This window comes from Scaptodrosophila lebanonensis, unplaced genomic scaffold (genome assembly GCF_003285725.1).
Source record: "Scaptodrosophila lebanonensis strain 11010-0011.00,11010-0021.00 unplaced genomic scaffold, SlebRS2 tig00000043-arrow-pilon, whole genome shotgun sequence".
In the NCBI taxonomy this organism is placed as follows: domain Eukaryota; kingdom Metazoa; phylum Arthropoda; class Insecta; order Diptera; family Drosophilidae; genus Scaptodrosophila; species Scaptodrosophila lebanonensis.
In genome coordinates, this window is record NW_022060545.1 from 8,736,670 (window position 1) to 8,764,312 (window position 27,643).

The following is a 27,643-nucleotide window of genomic DNA, read 5'->3' on the forward strand; positions in this document are numbered from 1 at the left end:
TGATGCTGATATATAAACATTTGAAATATGATGCCCAGTAACTCGAATCGGAATGAATGGAAGTCCACAACGGTATTATAAATACAATGCTTACGCATCAACATCGTCATCAGCATTATCGCGCCCCATTGAGAGTGTCATAAAAAATGCGCACAATTTTATTTTATAATGTTTAATTAATTTTTGCGTCAAGTCTGATCGCAATCTATGCTGATTTGTGTACAACAGCGTAGCCATAAAATATGTCTCGACTAGTATATAGACAGCGGATGAGCTGTGACTAAAACAACAACAATAACTACAGCAGCCAATACCAACAAACAAAAAAAAAACAAAAAGAAAGAAATACACGCAAACACAAAGCAATGCTAATTAATTGTTAAATCAGATAAACTTTGGTATGAAGACATTTATAAAATTGATATTTAAATAAAATAAATTAATGAAAAAGCACATCTTGTTGTCTGCTTTTATGGGGGTTAGTGTTTAATGGAAGGTGCTTGTATGTAAATACCTTAAATTAATGATTATTGCTGCGCTTTACAAATTGCACGGCCGTTTTGGGAAGGCATTTGTCCCACAGAGCCATCCCACCAAGATAGATAGGTAGATGTTGTTTAGACTTTGAAAAATTCATATATAGACATTGTAGTTGTTTTGAGACTAATCGGTAAAATTATCTGAACATTGATTTTCAATATTGTCGAACAAGCTGAGAACAAACCAATGATGCATTTGTATTTTTAGATTTTGATTCCGAAGAAAGGAAATAAAATATGCACACGTAGTTATAAAACTACATTTTTTTATAAACAGACAATCCAAATATTTTCAATCTGAACTGCTTCGATTTAATAAAATTTTTAACACGCTGAGAGTTCCGGTATTTTCATTTTAAAAGTAGGTAAATATATTTTTAAATAAAAAATGTAGCTTTATAATGAAATATAGTTTTGTTAACTAATAGAAAAATGATCATGAGAAAAAGGGAAAAGTTAGTTCGTACTCTTTCCATTATCAAATATATTATTTGCATAGCTAATGCATTTTATTTATAAAATTCTACATTTATATAATTCACTTACAATATTGTGTTTTTATAAACTTTTATTTACATATTGAAGATTCGTTTTATACAGATTTAATTACGCTAATTCACTTTATCTAAAACTTTTAATAAATGTTTAATTTTAGCTCTTTACATATTAACAAAGATTTTGTTGTTTCAAATGCTAGCTAGTTCCTCTTCAGTTCATTTATGGAATTTAATTTCTGTTTGTGAATTCAAAGAAAAGTACAGAGAGAATCCAAAAATTAGGCAGCATTTCCATTTTATTTCATTTGGTTTTGAAAATTATGAAGCATACTGGAAATCAATTCGCTTCTTTTATGAACTAGCTCTTAAAGACGGTGAAAACTAATCGAATCTGAATTCAAATTTCCCCAAGACAATTTGAGTTATTGAAATGGATTTGAGGGAAACGAATTTCACACTTGAACTGAACTGTCAATTCTACTAGTAATAATCATTGTTCTATATTTGATTGATAATTTAGCGGTTATATTCAATTTGGACTATAGGGAGTAACAAGTATTTATTTATTATGAGAAAAAAAAACTTTGTCCTATTCAAATTGGGCCTTTCCAAGTGTCTTTAATTAAAATTCAGTTAAGTTTTTATTTTTGCATGTCAGCAGAACAGCCCGAAGATTTGGCATATGATGGCACTAAATCAACCTAACACAACAGCATCTAAGGTATATACATACATACTCGTACGTATATATGTACAGTATGTGTGTGCATATATAGTATACATTTTTACGCGTCGTCGCATAGAAACAACTTGACAACAAAATTCGAATGACTTAACTACAAAAAAGCTGAAATGCAAGAGGAAAAAATGTATATACATACTATACATACAAGTATATATATAAATATCTGTATGTATGTACATATATATGATAATAATTTAGTGAGCAAGAAAAAGGCGAAACAAACGAAAACATTATTCATACAAATGTCTATAAAAACTGCGGAAAAAATATATTAAAATTAAATAAAATAAAATTATTCACGCATATGCAACAAACAGAAACTGACATGCGACTTAAATGTGGTGGTGGCGATGGTGTTTTTGTTTTTGTTGTTGTTTTTGTTTTTGTTGGTTAAATAAAAATCAGCATGAAAGGCAAACTGATTATAAATTATGGGGCTGCCAGTTGGGCTGACAAGTGTTTAAGATTCATACTCTTATGAATTATAGCAATGTATGTTTATCTGTGTCACTATATAGCATATATGTATATAGGTATATATGCATATTATATATGTATACAGATGATGCCTTGACATGCCCACAATATATAGCCTATGAGTTTTTGTATTAATCTGTTGAAAGTAGCGCAAGTTTTTCTCACTCAACTGACGGACCAATAAGCAAATTAAGTATACGACCCAAATGTGTTACTGTGTGTGTGTGTGTGTGTGCGTGTATGTGTGCGCAAAGCACGCTTAATCAACAAACAACATTGGCAAGAAACAAAAAATGTAGCCATCAATCATTATAAAATTAGTCATTTGGTTTTTTGTTTGTGGTGGTGGCGTGTTCAAGGCTTTTGCATTGCTAGTCTCTGGCATTATTTGGCAAACTTTTCGCACAGCCCCCGCACACAGACAGACACACAGACACACTGCTCTCTAATGTATTATAATGTATATTTAATAGACCATTTTACAAGCAAGCGACAAATGAGACGCTGAAATTATGAAGGTCGGGTTCAAATTATTTGTAGCGACAGAGATGAAAAAAAAAAAAAACAAAAAAAGAAAAAAAAAAAAAACGAAACAGCTTCAGTTTTGAAAATTTATTCGATTCTGCCAGCATGACACAATTCGTGTTGTATGTTTATTTAATTAATGTTAATCATTAGCTGCCATTACCGTTTCTTTAGCACAAACTGCGACCACTTATCTTATAGCATTTCTTTATAAATATTTGCAGCTGTTTGCGGCGCTCAAGAAAAGTCTCAGTCACGTACATATACGCATACTACACTCGTACTATACAAGTATAGTATGTAGTAGATGTCTTGACTCTAGCATTTATTTATGGTTTTTTAATATGCCGCGAAGCTCTAAAATGCTAGAATGCTATTTGCAGCTGCGCCAGCTGATAAGACCGCCAATAGATTCGGAACTGACAAAAAAAACTATATACAAGTAGTTCCATAATGTTTATATAACATATGCACACATATGTGATTTATGTGCTGAAGGTCATTGGAAAGTGACTGATGGCTAGGAATGTGTTTATCGAACGTACTGTATTTGGGAAGTGTTCAGGCTCGGGAATTTGCAATATCTTGTGCGAAAGATACTGTCTCTTTGATAAGGAATAGGTGCAAATACTTTTATGTGATCACATCTACGTTTACTTAAGTCCTTATCGATCCTAGATACGAATTATTTTATGCTCGAAATCCACTATCTTCGTATCTGCTGTTTCATTATTTAAAGCAAGTAATAATATAAGTTTTGGTAGCAATCATTAATTTTTATTTCGTACAATCAGCATTATCTTATAATTATGGGACTGGTCGGACTGTTACAACCATGTTCTCAGAACAAACATACTCCTTCGGACATAACGTATTAAAATCTGCCGCTGTCTTGTGAGGGAATACACGTATTTCAATCAATTTCTATGATTGCCTCACAAAATGCAAAACTCTAATGCTTTTCAATACTCTCTCATAAAAATGCGCATAAAATTGTTGGCAAAACTGTAGATTAAGTCTGAGTGTAACTTAAAACCCATCACGAGACCATTAAACTGTCAACAATGCACTTCAGAGTGTTGTTTTTGCTTTTTTCTGAAATATGTACATAGTAGATGTCCGATGGATAGAGAATGCAAAATGATTAGAATGCCACACGGCTTTGTCTATTTTTTTCTACTTTTTTTGCTTAATTAAAAGCATTCAAATCCATTTAGCCAGCTCGCGGCCTGCTTTGGCCAAAGGGCTTCGCTGTATTGCACGCCCTAAGCTGATTAGCGAGTGCAGTTCATCATCGTATTTGAATTCACATCGAGTGGACTCGGAATCGCGTGGCATCGGATCGCATATTGGAACTATAACTGGAACTGGAAGTAAAGTCAATGAAATGAATTGCCATGACAGCGTGCATGACAATGTTATCAAATATCAATGAAAATAAGAGTAGAAAAACTTAATAGCCGTGCCGAGGCAACATTGTTGCAAAATGCAATTCAATTGCGGTCAGCCGGCAAAGATTAACGCCCGTTCTGGCTGGCTGTGGCAGGCAGTTCTACTGAATCAAGATCCATTAAGGTTGATGGTGGGGCGGTGCCCGGCCCCAGGATTGAGTTGTTTCTATTTTGTATTTTCCCCTACATGTACATGAAACGTTTAAAGTTAACGAGTAGTTTTGCTTCTTGTTTGCAGGATGAGAGTTTTATGCAAATGTTTCTTCAGGCAATAATTGAGAGGAAATAAATTTGTTTTGGTGTTACATAGCCTTGGCATTGAATATATCCTACTTATTCGCAACATGTTAGGCCTTTCTGTAGACCAAAGGTTCTATTATTAAGTAAATAAATATGTTCATGAAATTTTGGCAACTTTTATTCACGTCGTATCTAACGTGCATATATCTATAGAATTGTAATCATATTCCATTTTCCTTTTTAATTGATTCTGCTTTCGGCTGATAAATATTTATGTTGATAATATTTTCCAACGATTTATTACCTAATCAATCTACATCCTTAGTTTAAACAAAAAGTAAAGCCGAGCGAAAATTCCTGACCCTCCATAAAATAATATGATAATTACATATGCTTATTTTAAAATGATCATTTCTGTAGCATATGTATATCTGTTGCAAGACTGTGTTCCTTTTCTAAGTACCATATCTAGTAGAAGATGTATTTGAATTTTCATTTATAAAATGAAATCAAATGTAAAACTCTTCCACTCCACATATGCCTGTTTATTATAAACACTCTATAAAATAAATCCAATAGATTTACATTTAAACCCGATTCAATCTATAGCTGTTATCTGTAAGGTGAGGGGAATATCTATTAATGTTGATTTTTTTAATTAGAAGAGAGAGAGAGAGAGAGAGAGAGAGAGAGAGAGAGAAGGGGATCAATCTAATAACCCATCAAATGGATCAAATGGGTCTATTGTGGAAGTGGTTTATTGACAACAAATGCTAACGAGAATGAATCACTGCAGCTACCTTCAGAGACAACTCTAATAAAGGTCACTTAGGAGAATTATTGACAGCATCTGAAAAAGCGCAATCTGAACAGAATATATACACATAATTAAATGGTTCCATTATTTATAAGAAATGTATTTTAAATATAGTTTTTCGCCTTTGCTTGACTTTTGAAAATCATTCAAAAAATATAAATTGCACCAATAAAAAAATATTGCACATCTATATCGATTGAGTAAAAAACAGTATCCCCCTTAAAATATTAGTTTTACGGAAGAACAGCTCGGCAACATCACTCCAGTAATTTTAAGTAAATCGATTGAATATAATGTCATGATCAAGGTAGAAAAGTAATTTAAATAAGCGGGGTAAAACGATAAAAGCATTTGAAGTAAAAAGTGAATGCCGCCTTTTTTATGTGTGTAACTTAGATTGCCATTTGGATCAATGGAATCATTACTTCGGTCATTAAGAATTGATGATGATTCACATGATTCACATATTTGACATGATTAACTTATTTATGATTGAATGACTACATGTTTGATAATTCCCTTCTTAGAAACCGACTATTATTGCCTTGATATAGTGCTATAAAAAACCTTATAATTTTTACTAAAACTACAAAAGCCTCACATCTCTGATATCTCCTACACGTGTGTACTGCACATATGTTTACATACATACATATATACTTCTGCTTACTTTCCAGCTCGTCTTTGTTGATAAATACGTGTGTATGTATGTCTACATAACCACCTATTAGCACATGACAGATTGCTTGCAAGCACCGTTATTTGCACTTTACTTTACATTTTTACAACACCCAAAACATTTAAGCTAAAATAAACATGAGTGTCATAAAAATTACTACAACAACAACAACAACAACAGCAAACAAAGAAAATGCTGGCCATGGCAGAGCCAAGTATGAAGGTGTCGGTCCGTAGTGGGTGGGGGGAGGTGGTGGGGGGTTGGGGGGGTGTAGGGGAGGGAAAGGCAAGCCAAGTTAGCCATTTTCGCGCATGTTTCATATTTTTAGTATGCACTGCATGTTGACTTGCTTGTGTTCTTGTTGTTGTTCTTGTTGTCCATTGCTGTCGTCGTCATTATGTGTGTATTACTGTACTTGTGTTGTTGTCGCACTCTCATGCCATTCATCGCCCATTTTCCCCGAGTGCTCTGTGGGGCTCTGTGGCTTAGGCTCGTTTCAGTTAAGTTCGCTTGCTTTCCCAGCCGAGTGCAGTGCGCAATTTTTGTTTTGTTGTATTTTTTTTTTTTTTTTGCACAACAACAACGTCAACAAGTACGGGTATAACAGCAACAAAATCAACAACTATAGTGGCGACACACGCACGTCCAGTCAGCCAATTTTCCCTCCATCACCATCACCGTCACCGTCACCTCTGTTCCCTTTGGTGGCTGGCCTGGTTGTTGCTCTGCTCATGTTTAACAACATTTTTATGGTTTGGCACACACCCCAAGCCAAAACAGACAAAGAGAGACTAAAACCAACAAAGTCGAACTCGTCAATGGCGTGACTGATGATTGAAGTCTCGAACGTCTCTTTAACTACTACTGGAAGACCATATGAGTTGCTTTGGTGTAGGAAATCAAAACAGCGAAAACTTTGTTATAGTAGCTAACATTCAATGGAATACGAATATAGATATGGGTCTGAGATCCGAGGAGTTCTTTGATAAAGCCGATTGGATGCTTTGAATGTCTATATAGTCTTTGAACTAAATATGTAAGCACTGCTTTCATTTCAAAAGACCCGACGTGTTGCGCAATCTCAAAGAGACTTGACCGAAACTGTTTATATGGCAATAGGTGTATTTTTATACCCTGTACCCGTAGGGTAAAAAGGGTATATTAGGTTTGTGCAAAGTATGTAATATACAGAAGGAAGCATCTCCGACCCCATAAAGTATATATATTCTTGATCAGCATGACGAGAGAAATCGATCTAGACATGTCCGTCCGCCTATCCGTCCGTCTGTCCGTCCGTCTGTCCGTCCGTCTGTCCGTCCGTCTGTCCGTCTGGATGAACGCAAGGATCTCAGAAACTATAAAAGCTACAAATTCTCGCCAGTACAACCCCCCCAAACTGCAGCAAAAAGTTCGCTCTTCTTCTTCCTCTTTTTGCTGCTGTTTTGGGCGCATATAACTCAGTGACGGAAGTTTACCTGGGTACAGGGTATTACACTGTCGGGCTTGCTCGACTGTAGCGTTCTCTCTTGTTTTTTTTATATTACCGGCTATTTCTGTAGAAAGGTTAAATTTCCAATTAGACGCTTTTTCTTCTTCCTCTAAATGGGCAAACAAATATTTGAATTCACTTATCGATTCATTCATTATTTTCGTTGTTTTCAACAACACTTCTTCAACCTACAGCGCAGCCTATACAATTTTAAAGGATAACAAAAATGTAACAGAAATGTAAAATTTGGCCTGCAAATGGGATAAGAGCAAAATGTGGGAAGTTTTTTTTGTTTATATTTTCAATGTGATTATCCTTTTTAAGGGCGTTGGAATTGATTTCAGAAGAAATCTGCAAAGAACCAAGCAGTGCTGTGTATTTCTGAGTTCTGTAAATCCTAACAAGATGTAATGAACAAATGTGTGGACAATCATTATAGTTGTTCTATTATAGCTGATTTAGAATAGTATACTGTACAACTCTCTTTTTTTCAAGAATGTGCATATACGAGTAAGATATTAACGCGATGTCTAACAAGATGGTCTGTTTTTATATCCGTTTGAAGCTTGTCATTAATCTTCTCATGTATAGTAGATTTAAAGTATGTTTAAGTGAAGTTATTACAAATCATCGTTTTTATGTGTAGCTGTTCTTTTCAATTCGAATCGTTTCGATTTATTTATTGAAAAATGTATCTGCATTAAGCCAGAATCCCGCTCCACATAGCACTAGCGCTTCTAGTACTTCAAGTATCAGTTGAAACTGGATAGCAATAGTGCTGTTCCTTTTGAGAAATGTACGTTCGTCGTGAAGTTCAATTTGCTTCTTGTAATGTAAAAGGGAAGCAGTCAATGGTGCCATAACAACAATAATTCCGAGGCTAACTGTAAATTATATATTTCATAATTTTTGCTACATATTTCGTGATAATCGCATGTAATTGCGTTTTATCTACACCTTTCATCCGGACATGTGAGCAAACAAACGCGCTTAACGCTTAAACATGCGTCCATCAGACAAACTCTGACGCAGGCGCAGGCGCAGGCCCCGACCCCGACTCCGACCCTAATGCCGACCCCAAGACCAGCAACCCTTGCCGCAGTCCAAGTGGTACTTACACCCTTTTTGGGCGCTTGTTTGCACCTTCAACTTGGCCAGGCGCGCTTCAATGGGTAATTCTCTTTTTATTTTACTTCTTTTTTTTTTTGCCAAGCGATTTGCTGCCCTGATAGCAAATTATGCGAGCAAACGGTAAATTTCTTTATAATATTTGGGTTACAACAACGCGGCAGCAGCAGCAGCAATAACAGCAACAACAACAACAACGGCAACAACTTGGCTAAAAGCGTCAGTAGCAATCAACCCCTTCGGGCACTCGCTTGTAAATTGCATTAAAATGTGCCGACGGGTAACTAATGCATTTTGCACAACATGCACTTCACCTGAGCGTGTGTCCACATTAGCCTATGTATAGTATATATGTATATATTTAGTATATGTGTATATATGTGTGTGTGTGTGTGTGTATGAGTGCTTGGGTTGCGATTATCAATTTGACACCCAAACATTGTGTCGTTCGTTCATTTGGCTCACTGCCGGTTCTCGAGCTGCTTGACTGCCCGACTGGACAGCCTGACTGACTGACTGACTGCCTGACTGAATGAATGGCTGGCCGGCTGGCTGGCTGGCTGATCACCACAACGGCTATGACTACGACATTGGCAGCACACGGCAGCACAACTTGTCCGCACGGTTGGCTTCTTGTTGCCGTGCGGAGGGATTAGGCAAATGTTTTGCCAGTGCCGATGAGGTTTTGGGGGAAGCAAAGAAAATGAATGAGAGGTACGTTCTAAAAGGCAGTGTTAATATAGTAATTATGCACTGTGCGAAATTTCAAACCAAATAAAGTGGCGGTAGCATATTCTGAAGATATTTATTTATATGGCGGCATATGGTTTTGGGAACAATGCTGCCTGAGGAACTGCATCCGTCAGGTTATATTTTTCAACCCGCTCTCACTTATTTGCTAATACTCGACTGAAGATAGGCAATCAGCAGATCACCACACATTCTTGACATTTATTCGTATAAATAACTAACTTTATATGTTTTGTAAAAATAACACCAAACCTATGTATGTTCTTCTAAGTATGTAAGTTATACAAAACAAAGACATAAAACACATAAAAAAGAGGAATTTTTACATAAAAAGGCATACATTTTTGGATTGATTTATTCCATGACAGCATAACTATAAAGTTCACAGATTTTGTAAAATATTTATAATACAATGATACATTAAGTGTTAGAGGTCTGGTTTATTCTCCAAACTTCCTCTAGAAAGAGAAATGCAGATTCAAAATATGTTATTGCTAGGCATCCTGAAATGGCAAGGAACTAGATGCTTTCGAAGTGCCCAATACTCGTAACCTTTGCAGTACCTAATAGGCTTGCCTTACTGAGGGAGGACACAATCATCTCTCAAAACAATTGACACCACTAAGTACCAATATCTGGGGCTGTCAAAGTTAATAGGAATAACCCAACTAATGCCTTATACTGTAAGACAAATGACAATGGGCAAATTTTCTAAACCATTGTCCAAATCACTGTTTTGCTGAGCTTCCTTTATGAAGCGTATTTCACACTGATGTTATGTTGTTTCTGATTAATAACTAAATGACATCAACACTTCGGTAAATTTGTACTCCACAATAACAACAGACAAGCTCAGAAAAACAACTAGGGAAGTGTACAAATATTTGTTGAGTGCACTGCCCTATTCTTTAATTTAATTTATGCAGATTTTGTCTTCATAGCAGGTTTCCTGTTTTGTGACTACAGTCTAGCATCAAAAAAAAAAAAAATCAATTAAAAAATGTATTTAAATTTCCAGTAAACTGGAACTTTCTTGCCTTTTCCTTGCCCTCAAGTTAATGTTCCCGGAAAGTGTGTACTCTTCAACTGTATCAGTTCCTAGGAATTACACGCCTCAGCTAACTCTTCATGGCTGCCAGTGTACGATGATGAACAGATACAAGTATGAGCATTGTAGGTACTCCAAAGGCGGATCAGCTGTCTAGTTTCCAGTACGCCTTGACCAACACCATCACTCACGGCACGGCATCACAACTTTTACTCATCTGCATAATTTTGTTAAGAAATTTGTAAAAAACATTTTTCACGCGACAGGCAGCTACAAAACTAACAGTAACAAGAGCGAGAACGGCGAGTTTAATTATGCTGTCAAAGTGGCTTAAAAAAGACTTTCATCTTTCACCAAGATCCACAAGGCAAACGAAATGAAAAGCAGACCACGCAAGCAACCAAGCGACAGAGAGTCCGACAAATGACCAGACAGGCGGACAGACAGTCAGAAAGACCAACAAAACAAAAAAAAGAAGAAAAAAAGAAAAAGAGCCGAATGTATAATCGCTTAATTACATTTGACATGACATGTTGACGGAGTGGCGAATAAAATGCTGTAGATACGTTGAAGTGGCATTAAAATGCATTTTCAGCAACACAACAATAACGAGAAGAAAAACGAACACGCCAAGGGGGCAGTCGCGACTGATAAACTTTCAACAGCAACAGCAACAACAATAATTATAACAACAAAAATGGATGCAACAACAGGCCAAACACATCAAAATGAAAATTTGGTTTCTGATCGACTGACTACATACAAGATTCATGTAAAGAAAATGTGTTAACACAAAAGCACAACAAAAGGAAAAGTCTCAAGTGCATTGCGCTGACGAAGAGCGGATGCCCTATAAACAAGTAAACGAAGTAGAAGAAGAGTGAACAATTTTCTGGAATAAACTGCGTGACTGTGTAATTAGGATAGGCCAGGAAAGGCTTTCAGAGTAAAATGTATGGAAACTAACGCCTAACTTTTAAATGGAAATGATATTATTATTTACTATGTAACAAATAAAATTTCATACATTTATTTATTTATTTCTGGGAACAACTGCAATAGAAACGAATTGATATTTTTCATAATTGTTTAGTCTATGTCTTTGGAATTAGAAAATATCGTTTTTTATTTTCCAACTAATATTTAGTATCGTTTTGAAACATAAGCTTTTTGTTTATATTTGTAAAATACACTAATGATGTCATTATATTTGTAAATGAAACAATGCAGAATAAATGTTGAAAATTTTCAAAATTTGTTTTTATATTTTGAAGAAACCCAGCATTTCTATGTAGAAGACAAGCAACTATCTCTGACTTTATAAAAATCATTCTTTAATTATATTAATAATTGATATTAAAAAAAATTGCATTTTTATTTGCTCTAAAATTATAAATTTTTAAAGTATATTTTTGAAATAGCCTTCATTCTTCACTACTCAAATTTGGTTTGAAACTAATTTTCTTCTTCTATTAAAATCGGATTTGCCATAGTACCTTGGCATATAATTTATAAAAAATTAAAAGTGGGGTTATTCTTGAAATAATTGAATAATTTAAAAATATTGTATTTTTATTTCCACAAATAGGGCTTTAATCAAAAAATTTTCAGTTACAAACTCGTTTTACATCCTAAAAATGTCTGTCGCCCTTGTCACATACAAAATCAAATGTGTGTGTGTTTTTTTTTAAATATTTTAAGCTTAGACAACAAAATGAATACCTCAGACATTTATAAAACTGAGGAACATTTCTTCTGACAAAACCCATTGCAATATTATTTCAAAATAAAGAGCATGACAAGTTCATTTCGGCACTCAATGTCGGATTTTTGTATTGTTTATTTGTATTACACATGTAAGTATTTTTCCTGTGTTGGCTGGCTAAGTGACTAAGCTATTGAGAATTAAGAGAAACAACAAGCTTGGGGGATTTCGAAAATTGATTCGATTTTTGGGCAACATTGTGTTGTTACTGTTGTTGTTTTTTTTTTCGGAGGGCGTTACTGCCGCCAGCCAGCAACTGTCAGTGGGAATTAAAGTCATTAATTTTCCAGTTGCATGTACATTTCTGAATTTGCATTTTTATTATTATTACATTTTCACTTTTCTTCAGCGCAATTCATTTAAAATAATTGAAAAAAACAAAAAACAACTACAATAAGCAAAAAATGAAAGCAGCAAAGGGTTAATGCGAGCGCGCCAAATTTACAAGCAATTTGCGCAGGCGCTTACAGCTGATGACATTTAATAAACGGCAACAACAACAACAACTCCATGAAATGCATAAAAACAAAAGAAGCAAGTCTGGCATGACATCGAGCAATGAGCGACCGCACACCGCAGAGTTATTATTTAAATGCACACACACACTCACACACACACTCACACACACAACCTCACACAAACACTCACACACTCAAAAGTCACACTCAACAGTCAACACTCAGACAGCAGCAGTGTGTGGCCAACAATTACAACAACAACAACAACAATAAAATTCGACAGTTGTGCGCGCGCCCCAGAGCCTGCGTGACAGAGCCTTGGCCAGAGCCAGAGCCTGAGCCCGAGCCTCAGCCTGGGCCCGACTCTGCCAGCAACCCTTTCACTGATGTCCTGGCCTCGACTGCGGCGTCATAATTAATAAGAGAAATCCCTTTTCAATTTGACGGAGTGCATTTGTCATTGCATTTAATTTGCGACGATGTCCGGAAGTTGCAAATGTCGTTGCCATTGCCGACATCGCACAGTGGAGCCATTTGCTAAAATGCCTGCCTAAAATAATCCTTTCACACTGTACTTCATTGAAGTTAAAAAGACTTGTTCTTGCGATTATGAAATCAAAATCTGAATCAAAACTTGTAGGCCAATGGTTTGGCAACTTCACTACATTTTAGTGGTATTCATTAGCAATTTGCGGAATTTGCAATAAATATTAAATAATGCTCTTCTTAAGGGGCTATGTGTACACAATTTAAAGGATATAAAAGGCCACTTATACATATATTAGTACTTGTATGTTGGACTTCATTTTGGTTAACATCTTATATATCTAGACCCAACTAGCTTCGCATTTGTGTGTCTGAGATCAGTAATATCCTTAAATCACAATACATTGTTCCATAACATTTACTTGTAAATGGACTGGAAGCTGATATTGAAAGAATAGCCGCTGTGTCCAAAAATGTCAAGTCTGTGAATCCAATACCGATCATTCAGAAACTCTATATTTAAATAAACGTAATTATTGACAGAATTGTATATTTTATAGAAAATTTATTGAGATCACAAAAAACCAAAGTTTTATTTGAATATTGTTGCACTCTTCGAGGAAGTTGTGCTTCATCTTTTCTAAAAAAGATTAAAACCTAAAAATTATAGATATAGCAGGAACTTGTTTAAATCCCCAGAGCCTACGCTGTTTTTACAATGAAAACTCTCGTGGTCGGACAGTCACGGTCGGCCAATTTTTGGTCCGCCCAAAGGGAGTATCCGCTTAAGGGGATACTTAAATAAACACAGGTCGAATGTTTTAGAAAAAGTGTCCGCCGAAGAGAGTGTCCGGATAAAAGAGGTGCCCATTAATCGAGTTTTCACTGCATTTACTTAAGATTATGATTGTCCGAAGGGGGGTAAGGTCGGCTAAAATCAAATATATTGGTCGTTAACTTAAAATAATTGCTAGTAAGCTGGAGAATTAAGGAACCCCCATTTGATGGATTTATTTCCTTATTTGCATTTTACATAAGTATTTGAGAATTATGACCTAACTCAAATTCTTTTTCTGGCCACAAAGCTGAGTCTTAGACAATGTCTATCCCAACCACTGTGCTTCATTGCCTTCGCTGTCGAGTGCGGTTGGTGCCGTTAAGCGTCTGGTGTCAAGTAGGGGCTGCAACCGTTTTCGATGTTCACACGAAACATATTTAAATGCCTAACGCTTGAGTTGGCAGCGTTAATTGATTTTTATGTTGTGTTCGACAGTTTTCTTCCATTTCGGCTCGCTCTATGTGAAGGGCTTAGGCCGCAACGAAACAGTTGGCTAATAGCGCTGCAGCCCATCAACTGCGTCAGGAGCATAATCGTAAAAACCATATTTTGCCGCAATTGTTGGCAATGTCTTATGGGCCAAGACAAACGCCTACTCGCCTTTAACTCACTCCTGAGCAGCATACAGGAAGCGGATGGATTGTGGTCATGGTCGTAGTCAAGCTTGTTTGTATTTTAAATTGGCAGCGCGCTTAGCACATCCGCCAAAGTTGAAGCGGTAGCGAGTCAATAATTGATTGCCCAACCGTTAGACGGCTGTTATCGACGAGCACATTCATGATAATGATAATGATGACGATGACAAAGAAAACGATAAAGATGATGATGGTAATGGCGATGATGATGATGATGATGATGACGACGCTGCTTTGGGAGACAGCTGCAGCTCAAAATGCGCAGCAGCAGGTGAGCAAGCAGTAAGGTAGACTGGCAGGAGGCCACAGCCAGTTAGGCGCGCCTCTACCACTTTACAGAGATGAGATTTTCAATTTGGCTAGGGCCTTGCAATGTTTGCGTATTAAATTTGCATGGAAATCTGTCTATATTGACCGAGAATGGCCAATGCAAATGTTTGCTGGCCAAATGAATGCAATGCGCCAACAGCCAACAGCCAGCAGCTACCAGCCAGCAGCCACCAGCTACCGGGACAGTCAATGGCCGCGGGCATTGCACCCAACCATGGCACCAGTCAGAGTCGCAGTTGCAGTCGCAGTCGTAGTCGCAGTCGCAGTCACAGAGTCAGCATTGCATTGCTCTTTGGGCATTTTAAATGCGTTTGCCAAATGTTATCAGTGAAAAGGCCATGGCTGAGGAGGCGGCGGCGTGCGCCCATGAGACCAATGCCCGCTGTTTGACTGTAGCTGTTATCGATGAGTGTGGCATGCGCTATCAGCGCGTGGTACAAGTACAGTTGCCACATGCCCCCGCCCAGCTTAAGCTTCAGAGGGTGAGTGTGTGTGTGTGTGTGTGTGTGTGTGTGCACTTAGACTGAATGCCAAAGCAAACATTTTACTTGAGCTGCACTTGCGAGTGTGAGTGCTGGTTGGCTATTCATACACTCGCCATCGCAAAGGGTATCAATGGTTTCCGATGATGCCCGTTACTTCCGCTTTTGATGTCAGTGGTAATGTAAGTGAGATAGACCCTGAATGGTTTGGTCCACCATCTGCATACTTCACCATATAATTTTAAATATACATATACATATCCAATTGCCAATTTTCTATTATCATTAAGGTTTTCTTTGATATTTTCATTCTTTTAACATTTAATATTAGATTTAAATTCCAGCAGAAACGTATTTATATCTCAGTTAAGAAGATGTTATTATAAGCTCTGACTCTTTATATAAAGCTAACATATATTATTATACAATGTTTTGGCAAATTAAAACTCAACAATGTATGGTCTGCTCAGAAATTTGTACACCAAATAAAAATAATTTCTCTTAAGTACTTTTTTAATCTCGGATGGGTATTAAAAAAGATTGCCTAAACGCGCACAATTCTGCAGAAGAATCGCTTGAGATTTATTTTATAAAATGTACCGAATACGGAAAGCAACCAAAAAAGGGAGTGGGAGGAAATTTAATTAAATTAAATTTATTTAAATATCAGAGTTTCTTTTTAGCACACTACAAATTGAAGGCATATTGTTTTTTTGACAGTTTGTAGTACATATGTATAAGAAGTCTTCATCCACCGCTTAGATATTATCAGCATGGCAAGATGAATTAAAATCTGTCTATTTTAATCACTACTCTCTGCAAAGATATCGTCATATCATTGATAAAAAAAAGAGAATTGGAAAAAAATGCTTATTAAGAATATTGCTCTCGTCGGTCGCCAAAGGTGAAATAAAGTTTTAGTTGTAAGACCTAGTATAGTAAATGCTGAAAAATTTTGACGAGGTGGAAGATATGTTAACTTGATAGCTCTTTTCAAAGAACTATTTCTTTTTTGTACCCTTACTCTAAGTTTCGACTTTAATTTGTTAAGCATTTTAGTTGCTTCTACTATATGCCCCAATTTTCAATAGTATCGCGATGGTGGACATATACAATTATTAAGATATGGAACTATTAAAACTTTTGAAAGAAAGCACAATAAGGCTTCAATTTGAATGAGAATATCATTTCATTTTCTTTGGGAGATTTAAAACAAAATCGATCACAAATAATCAGAGAACTCTTAAAATGAGCGAATGTTTCTACCCCTGTTTAGTAAACAATTTAAACTCAATTTTAAGTTCTTCAAAGCATTAATTATTAATGGAGTGTTGTGAAGACTTTCAACCGATAATATCATTTCATTTTCTTTGGGAGATTTAAAACAAAATCGATCACAAATAATCAGAGAACTCTTAAAATGAGCGAATGTTTCTACCCCTGTTTAGTAAACAATTTAAACTCAATTTTAAGTTCTTCATAGCATTAATTATTAATTATTAATGGAGTGTTGTGAAGACTTTCAACCGATGAAACAAAATCGGAAGTGTATTCGAATGTCGTTCCCATCAAGACAGTTATTTTTTTTCTTGTTTTTACGCTCGGTGCGCGCTTGGCAAATAGTCAGCCGACAACTGCTGCTGTTGCTGCCACTGCCACTGCCACGGCTACTGTAGTTTCTGTTGATAAATCGGTGCCGTGTCCATATGTGCAAGGTTTGCTGCTGCTGATACTGCTACTGCCTTCTCGTCCATGTCATCAAGCATCAGACTTTGCACAAACAGTTTCAAATTGATTATTTGCCACTGCAAATTAAAATTAAGTCATTAAGTCTGCAGTCAGAGGCTATATAGCCATACGAGTATGTATGCATGAGACGAAGAGGTAAAGTCAAAGCTATCGCTGACATTCACTCTTTGTTGCTGGCGTTAATTAACTAAGATCGTAAGTGTGGGGCACATCCCTTCCCATCCCATCCCATCCCATCCCACCCCCTCACATCAGTTCATCTCTGTGCCTTTGCTTTAAACTTTGTTGAATGCTTCACAAATACGAGTAGTACAGTTGTATTTGAAACTTTTACTTGGGATATTCTGGTACATTCATTTTAGTTGTTATTTTAATGACGCATCAAATTTCTTGTGCTAGTTTCTGAAAATGTGGCCACCTCGCTTCTTGTACAATTTTTCGCGTTGCTATTCCGTACATGTGAAGAGCTGGGAAAAGCAACCCATACGCATGGATTTGTTGGGGAAACTGCTGAGCGACGGACTGTGTCAGTTCCCAATTACTCCAGTAAGTGAAGAATATGGCTAACTTGAATAATATTATCAGCAGCATACTCCACAGTCCACTCAGGGAGAGCTCTGTTGTGTACTCCCATACGATCTGTAGAAGAGCCTTTGCACTTCATTATCAATATGGGCTGGCATTATTTTAAATAGCTGACAATAATAACGCAAAGAAAAGGAAAACGCAGTTTGTGTGCAGCTGCTAAATAAATACAATAATAATAATGCTTGATGAGCACGAGCCATAGAACTCTATTGTACTATACTTGTATTTCCTCATTGACCCCACAATGACTAGAGTTCAAGCACTTGTGAACACGTGCTTATCAATTTTTTCGCATTGTTCGTGACATATTTGACTATTGCTATTTATTCATTTCTATTTATTCTAATTGATGACTTAATGGCCAACTGAAATGATTTCATTGTTCTCACAATTGAAATAATTAAACAACAGCTAAACAATGGGGCATAGGCATTACTCCTATGGCACGAATACAAACATACTTGTACATACATACATATTAGTACATTCTAGTATAACCTGATAAGCGGCATTGTGGTAGCTTGTGGTGTTCAGTGTTGTCGATTGTGGGCCGCGAATTGTAATTGGCGCGCACGCATTGGCAAAACAAATGCAAATAATTCAATTGCGCAAACATTTACATTTTGGTCGAAATGCAATATAAATACATGCATATATTCAGGGCTCCTCCACTTAGCAAACAAAACAGCAACAAACAATGAATCAACAACCAAATTTGTTTTGCCTGAAACGCATCAAATACAAAATTGGCCATACATATTACAAAAGCCGAAAGCCAATATAAAATAGAATGCAATATTTGGAAATACATGGTCAACACTGTCCGGCACAACTTGAACCTTTTAATAGAGTTTAGGCCAGTCCAGTAATTGATTCAGAATTTTTTTCGTAGTGCGGACTTGCAAAGTCACTTTCGTTAATAATTTAATACATTTTTGAGTTAACAAAAAAAAAAAAAAAAATTGTTTGCAAACAATTCAGTTAATAGGATTTACATAAATTGAAGACTTTTTAATACATATTTGGTTCCCTTTGTCATTATATGTTTAATGTAAAATAAGTTAACATTACAATCTAACGAAAAGATACTAGACTTAATAGTGCTACTTATTTACTGCAGCGTTGAAGAAGGATGCTACTTCATCCAAAATTATTGTCTAGATCTAAAAATATTGATGCCCTAATTTACTATTTATAACAGTTAATGAAGCTAGTGGTACTCACATGAATGATTAAAAATGAATTTTAAAATAGCTATACTTCCTTTTAGGAATGACAGGAAGTGTAATTTTTACAACCGAATTTTAGTTGGATTCGCTGAACTCTTCAAGTTAAAATGAATTAATGTAATGGTAATACTAGGGCTCAGATTATATTCTTGTCCCTATTTCGATCAAAGCGCAGTTAGGATTTAATGCTGAAAGGCTTGGAATAGTAATATTGGTTATGACTTTTCTTCATATGTTCAACTGGATTAAAGACATTGTATCTAATAGAAAGTGTTTCATTTAAAAGACATTGTATATCTAATACAAGGTCTTTCATTTGAAAGAATACATATATATATATATACATACTATCTATACTATACATATTCCAGAGCTGTGAACAACTAGTACAACTACTTATTATATAATAAGCTTCAATACAATGTTAATAAATTACTTAGTAATAACGCTTGTATTTTGACTCTTATCGACAAAATTAACTAAAATTGTTTTAGAGTTAATTAAATCAGTTTTTTCACCCCCCGACCATTCCCATCTAATGATAGTGCAGATGTCGAGTGTAAAATATATAAATTGCTTGCTGACCGGTGCCGTTTGATCAAAATATTGTTCATGCCGTCAATTTAGCGTTATAACCGCACAATTTTGCAATGAGCAATTAAATTTTGGGCATGCAAACGCGCACGGCATTTAGAAAACATCAATACAAAAGCCACTCATCAAGGGTCACGCCCACGCCAATGGCTAGCAATAGAGCCAGTCATACAGACTTGAAAACATAAAACCCCAAAAATGTGGAAACCCAAACCCAAACCCGAACCACCCGCAGCAAAGTGATGATGGCGTGTGACGGAAGGGTGCAATTCAATTACATGTTTGTGGCAGGCCGCAATACTCAATAATGCAGTTAATATTGACGGCGAATCATCACAGGAAGGCAGGACACAGTCAGAGGCCGAACTGACTCGACATTGTTGAACCTGCACTCACACACACACACACACACACACACACACACACACACACACACATTTATAATCGTACATATGTACATTACATACATAGATATATACTCGTATATGTATAGAAAAGAGACGCTGAAGGTGGGGTTGATGATGACGGCGACCATGTTGATGAATTGCTTGCCAGTGATGTGTAAGTGTGTGTGTGTGTGTGTGGTAGTGTGTTTGAGTGTGTGCGTGTGTGTGTGTGTGTGACCACACGGTCTGCTGCATCTAATTCAATTTTAAAAGCCAAAATTCTGTTGACCAAACTGCGTTGATGCGTCGAAGTTCGGAAAAAGGGTTAGAGAGCAGATTACTCTGAGGACAGACCGAGAAGCAGCCAGCCAAGTGTTTATAAGTTTTTGGATATTTTGGCCACTGGCTTTTAGGTGTTGGCTATTGGCTGCTGGCTGCCGGCTACTGGCGCCAATACATTGTTGGTATCATTGTCGTTGTCGTTTTGGTTGTGGTTGCCACTGTCCATGTTGTGGCTAAAATGAAATTTTGTTAGCTAATTGAATTTCAGTTGCAACTCATTTGCCATGCACACACGAACTGGCTGACGACAGCTCTTTGGCATGAGGCCGTTAGCAGCTTTTTGGTCATTTAATTGCTGTTTTAATATACAACAACAACAACAACGGCGTAAGCAGACAAAGGTTTGCACCAAAGCTGCTAGATGCTTGTGTGTGCTTGCGTGTGTTAACTGTTTAAATCGACAACAGCAGCATTTTAAATCCTATAAAGTTGATTAATGCTACAAAAAACAAAAACACCCACGGGCTGACTAAAAATAAAGTAACTGCAACAACAACAAAAATACGTAAAGCCACAAAGCTGCGCTACAGGGGCATTACCAATGCACACACACACACATTTACACACGTAAATACTTGTATACTTATGTACACTCGAACACACAATTGGCAACTTTGTTGTCTCAAAATGTGCAAAACAAATTGTTGTCACACACACACACACACACACACACACACACACACACAACGACTCATTGGCAACAACAACAACCGAACACCATATGCACCCACATACGTGCAAACGAGGGCTGTTCGAGGAAGTTACAAAATATTTTCATTTTCAGTTTTCCAATGATCTTAAAATGCGTCAACCCGCCGATATCTGTTCCTAGTTTGCGAAAACGATTCATTTAGCCTGTCCTTGCACATTCAAAACAAATCTTCTACGACAAACAAAGGAAGAGCATTAACCCTTAAAGAAAACTGTTAGAAAAAGAAATCCTTAAATCATCTGAGCGCTAGCCAATGTAGTCAGTCCTTACAGAAGGCAATTAAAAATATAAGTGAAAACGTAAAGTTAAAAATATAAAACTTTATTAATTCATGATTATGGCTGCAAAATATTTATCCTAATGAGTCCGGACTATATAATTTATTGATTAGAAACATTTTGTTCATTTATGGGCGTCCGATATCATCAAGCCTGACAACAATATTTACCACATCTTTCATTAAAAATCATATCACATGTCCTCAAAATAATCAAAGCTGTAAACCACCTTCAACGCTTTTAAAGATGATAATGAGTAGTGATTTAAGGAGCCAGGCTGATGAGCGAACAGACGGATGTTTTGGATTGTGTAAATAAAATGTTTCCTAATATGTGTTACACTCCTACTGTTAGTATTGTTTAAGAATAAAGAATGTTGTGTAAAAGATGTTGCTAGCTGAGGAGTCAACGAGTAAGTATTGATCTCTCTTCTTAGAGTAAAATGTTGGTGTGGGCAGATGATTGCATATTAAGCGCATTTCAATTATAAAGTGAGTGTATTACCAACACTTATAAGTACAATAATAATTTGAAAAAGTAATGCCTGTTAAATCATCAATCGATTCATTTCAATGATGCATAATAAAGTTTGAACTAAGATTTCACTAGAACTGTATTATTAATACAAAATAATCACAAGAGATAAATAATCTGCTAAAGTTTTGTCAGTTTAACAATACATACTTAAGCATATTTCAAATATATAATACTTTCGAACTATAGCCATTTATTTAGTTGAAATAATACATTCCATTTTTTGTGTTTTGGCTGTTTTAGGCCCAAAATATTGGGTGGTGGATGAATACAGGACCTCTAGTATTCATTAACTTGATACTGAAGTTCAGTTAAAAATAAAACATACATCGATATACATACATATTTATACTTGTAAGTAACTAAATATTTATATATTTTAAGATTAGGTCCTGAATTCATTAACTTGATACTGAAGGTTGGTTAAAAATAAAACATACATCGATAAATTTAAAGTTATTCCTGAGATATTTATAAGTCGTAGTTAACAAACTAAATATTTATGTATTTTAAGATTAGTTAATTGGATTTTTTTTTTGAGATCTTTCATGGTATTCGAAATGTCATTTATATATTTAAGACACTAGCTTGCATTTCTCAGCGCATCCTCGAGATTTGTGCTCAGTGCCAATTATTGTCATGCCTATTTGCTGCCACTTTCGGCGCCATTGACGCCAGCCAGAGCCTACAAATGTTTTATTTGAATTTTATTCGTGGTGTGCATATAATTTTTCGCGCCATTTCTTGCTGCTCCCCGAGTCCCTGAGAACTGCCAATTGATTTAAATACGCGTGACATGCGCGCCTGGGCTTTTTGGCCTAGCCTAATGGCCTGGCCTGGCCCGGTCTGATCTGACTTTTGCACTCTGTGCCCAAAACGAAGGCAGAAACAAAATCCAAAAAGCTGGAGCACAGCCCAGTCAGTCAAAGTCAGTTCGCCCCTTTTTTGTTGTATTGTATTTTTTGCACTTTTTTTGGCATATCGTGTGATTATATACGTTTTATGTTTATTTTTTGTCTTTTTTTTTTTTTTTGTTTAGTGCTGTGAGCGAGCGGAGTGATTCATGCTGTGATTTCCTGCAGCCGCCTGGCTCAAACACACTCACACACACACACACACACACACACACACACGTACACATGCAAGCCAAATTGACGTGACTATGACATGACGCGGTGCCGAGTGGTTGTTGTTGTTGCTGTTGCTGTTGAGGCCGTTGTTGCTGCGCGCTCGGGCATTATTATTTGCAATTGCCGTTTGCCGCTTGCCGTTCTAGTTGCTATTGCTGATTGCCATTGTCTGCTTGCCAAAATACAAAAAAAAAAAGCGAAGAGAAAAAGCATGGCACAGCGTCCAATTCGACGCTGCTGCTGCCGCCGCCGCATGCGCAACTGCCCGAACAGTGGGAACTATTATTTGCTTTTCTGTGGGCATATTTAGAAAATAATAATCAAAGGTTCATGCTATTAAATTAAAAGAATCAAAAAAAGCGCAACAGAATGTTTTAAGTCAATAAATAAAAACAGCGCAGAAATTGTCATCCCAAATATCTGTCTCTACAAAAATTGGTTAAAAATAAATGTCTATAATTATTTATATTTAAGTAAAAAAATTAAAGAAAGGCAAAACTGAATGTTTCAAAGAAATAAATTAAAACAATGCAAAAATTTTCACCCCAATTATCTGATGTTTTAAGCCAAAATTAGTTCAAAATAAATGGTCTAAAATTATTTATATTTAAATAAAAAAATTAAAGAAAGGCAAAACTGAATTTTTCAAAGAAATGAATTAGAACAATGAATATGCATAAGTATTTATTTCTAGCATAGCTAAAAAAATGATCAAATTTGACGCAAAATATCTGACGTTTTTAACAATTTAACAATTTTAACAATTGTTGCTTTGTTTCAAAAGTCTTGAGAAATTAGTTCAAAATAAAACCAAAAGTTAAGCATATTAAAAATACATACCTTATTGAATATTGAAATTAAGTAGATCGTAGAAATTAAAGATAGTAGAAGTATAATAAAATATTTTAATAGCTTCAATACAAAATTTAAGCCATTTCTGTTGAATGCTCAAACGAAAATAATTCTATTTACATTTGTTTAATTTATAATGCTGCATTTAAATGAGGCAAAAGAATAAATGGGAATAACCAGATTATAAATAAAAGGGTATTTTCAATGAAATGTTCAAATATAGTTTAAAGAAATAACTTGTTGATATCCCCCTATGCTTAAATCAACGCAAAATTCAGAGCACTCTAAAGCAATCGACCTGCTGGGATGTGTTTAAAGTTAGTTTATGAATCTGCTTTCAGACTGGAATATCCAAAATGGATTAGCTAATAAACAGGCTGTAAGTAGGTAGCTTGTCGCTTCCAAATACAATTTTGACATTATTTTGCAGCCGAAACTTGCCACTGTGCTCGGTCCGCTTGCCCACTGCCCCCTGCCTATTCGTTCCCTTGCTTGATCGCTTGGTCGCTTGTCCCGCTTCACTCTGTGGCTGATTGTGTTGCTCGCTTTGATTGAAGCCTTTCACTCCATGCAAGGCAATTGTCGTTGTTGTGATTGTTGTTGCTGCCTTTTGCTTTGCTTTTTTACGTTTTGTAGTTTTATTATTGAAATTACCAGCAGCAGCAGCAGCAGCCATCGCAGGCAGTTCTTTAGTTGCATTCGCATTGCTCATTGCAGCAGCTACTAAACATAACTTAACGTCTATGAAACAATTAACGAAATGCAGCAACAACTGCAGAGGCAGCGGCAGTAAGAGTAACAGTAACAACAACACAACGCGTGCAGTTAGCAGAAATTGATGTCAATATAATAGCAAAATAATGGCATAGCTCAGACTCTGACTCTGACTCTAAGCTCAAAAGCTGAAGAGCTGAAGAGCTCGAGAGCTTGGCTGTTGCAGCTATTGATGACGCTGATTGCGGGTTGGCAACACGTTGCGGCTTTGACGTTTTAAAATGATTGCAACGAATTACACACAAGCAGCAAGAACAGCAACGGCAACGGCAACAGCAACAGCAACTGCAAAAGCAACGGCAACAAAAACCTTTCATAAAAACAATGCCATGCTGACAACGAATCAATGTAACTACCACGAGAGCAAGACCAAGACATAGATGTCGACTGCCAGCCAGCTAGTCAGCTAGTCAGTCGCATTCATAGCCATCCATAGTTGAAGGCAGCAAGAAAAAAGAGAGAAAAAACAGACGGCACATTAAACATGCATCCTGTCTGTGCCAAGGTTGCAAGCTAGGCATGAAGTTGCACAGACAACGGCGGCCAGATCGACCAAAGAAGCGCACCACCAACGCCGACGCGAAGAAGCAGGTGTTACCAACAATTACTTTGCACACGGCTGGCTGCCATACTGACTGACTGCCTCACTACACTAATCAACAAAATTGGACAAATTGGATTAAATGGAGCATAGAGCCACCATGAAATCTGAGCAAATCAATCCTTATCTCAGAAACAATTGTTAAACCCATTCCTGATAAATCTTTGCTTATTAAAACAAAGGATATTGTTAACTTAGAAATACGGAAGGTTTACAGCTTGTTATAATTCAATGATTTATGAATCACTGGATCTATCAAATACTTTTGTATTTGTACATTTTTCCTATATATAGGGTAGACAAATAATAGATGAGTTGTTTCAAAAATATTTGCTTTATAAAACTATACTGTAAAGGAAATCTTAGGGGTACGATTGAAAAAGTCAGAGTTACATTAGTAACGACTCTAAAGTATTTGAAAACTATCTACCGAGGTATGCCCCGATTTACAGTCAGATTAACCCTCATTAGATCAAACCAACAAGCAAGAAACTAAATTAATAAAAGATAAAAATACTTATTAAAAGTTAATGAACAAAAAATATTATAATAAAAGGAAATTGAAGTATAGGAAAATGCAGAATCTCTGAAAATATACTGTTTCAATATTCAATATTTCAATATTCTGTTTTTTTAATTTTAAAACTAAATCGAATATTTGAGTACTCTTTTTCTAATTTTAAAATTTAAATCGAACAAATCATTTAATTACTGAGCCGGCAATAAATGTGCAGAAACATTAACCAACATATTCTTAACAGGATCTGCTTTTCAATAAATTATTTAAGTATTTTTGAAACGGCTATCACATATTTCAATAGATAGGGGATAAATAATAATTCTTGGAGAAATAACGTTATCATTTAGAAATAGTGCTCTGCCGATTTTCAAAGGCATAATGCCGGCTGCAGCCCATGTTGGCTGTTGCTTAGTGCTATCTGTCTGCTCCCTCGCAGTAAGCGAGTCAGCCAGATGAAGACAAAAAGCATTGCTGTCGAGTTAGTTGCTGTTGCTGGTGCCTGCTGCCTGCTGCTTGCTGCCTGTTGCTGCAGCAGTTGTTTACAACTAGACGACGACGACGACGACGACGACGACTGAAGCTAGCCAGCTTTGGAGTTGGCGGATGCTGGCGCATATTAAGCGCAAACTTTTAAAAATAAATCATGACACAGTATCAAGATCAGCAACAAAAACAACAACTGCAACAGAAACAGCAACAATAATAATAACAGCAACGACCAAGACAACGTCGATGGGGGATGTGGATGTGAATGTTGCAAGCGCCGTGTGGCGCTTTGCATGGCCACAAAGGAAGGGGCAGAGATTGAGACTGAGACGGAGACTGAGACGGAGACCGAGACTACGACAGTGACCAGCGTGGAGTGAAGCAGTAGGAGTTGCCAATAATGTCATTGTTTTGTGCAACTGCCATGCTGCAACTATGTAGAGCAGTTGTTAAGGACAAACAAAAGGACAAATGATTGCTGTTGCTACCAGCAACATGTGGTTGCAAGTGCAGCATGGGAATACTGCAGCATCAGCATGCCCATGTCTTCGCTATGGTCAAGTTGGAGATGCAACTCTAGAGATTGCCGACTAGACAGCAGCGGAGACTTCACCAGAGTGACCATTTTCAGCGGATCATCAAAGATGGGCAGCATCTACTAGTTATGGAGAAACTGCAAAGAATTGTGCCAAAACGAGACTCTGTATTATTGTATATGTAAAGTTTTAATTCAATAGATTCAAGAATGGACATTTATCTATAATTGAGGGCAACAGTTTTATTTTAATTTTAGGAAGCTCCACTGTGTTCGACTTATAAATAAAGACTCTACAAATACATTTTTAAGCTCTTTCTAAAATTCGTCTTAAAACAGAAAAAAGGTCAACACCGGCTTGACGTTCCATTCCGGACTAACTAGAGTATACCGAATACCTTTTTATTTTAACTTTTTTTTTTTGAATTTTAATTTTTTTTTTTAATTCACACTAACAACTTAATTACTAGGCCTCAAGTGACTTAGTAATTGTCCTTTAAGGACAGATGTTAAATGAAGCAACAATTTAAAAAAGTATATATATTATATGGTTTGTTTGTATTTAAATTGATGTTTCTTATTTTAATCCTAAATGTCCGAATATTCCTCCAAAGGAGGAATTATCTTTATGAAATGAATTACATTTTTATCAGCCATGCATCCATCAAAATGTTAATGAATTTCAAACTTGTCCGTATATAGTTTTTCTTTAATACGTACATATAAGTAGTATATTTTTCTAATTTTTCGCCTGGCTTGAATAAAGATTATATCTGTGACTATAATAAACTAAGCAGTGTCGGGCTTCTTAAGAAGGATATAGAAAGAGGACAGATTCAAAATACTTTTTGTATCTGCAACAAATTTCGAAATGCATTTCTCTGCGGCATTTTTTCATTCATTAAATGTTAATTGAAAATGTTAGTTGCTGCTGCTGATTATTTGTTCACATAT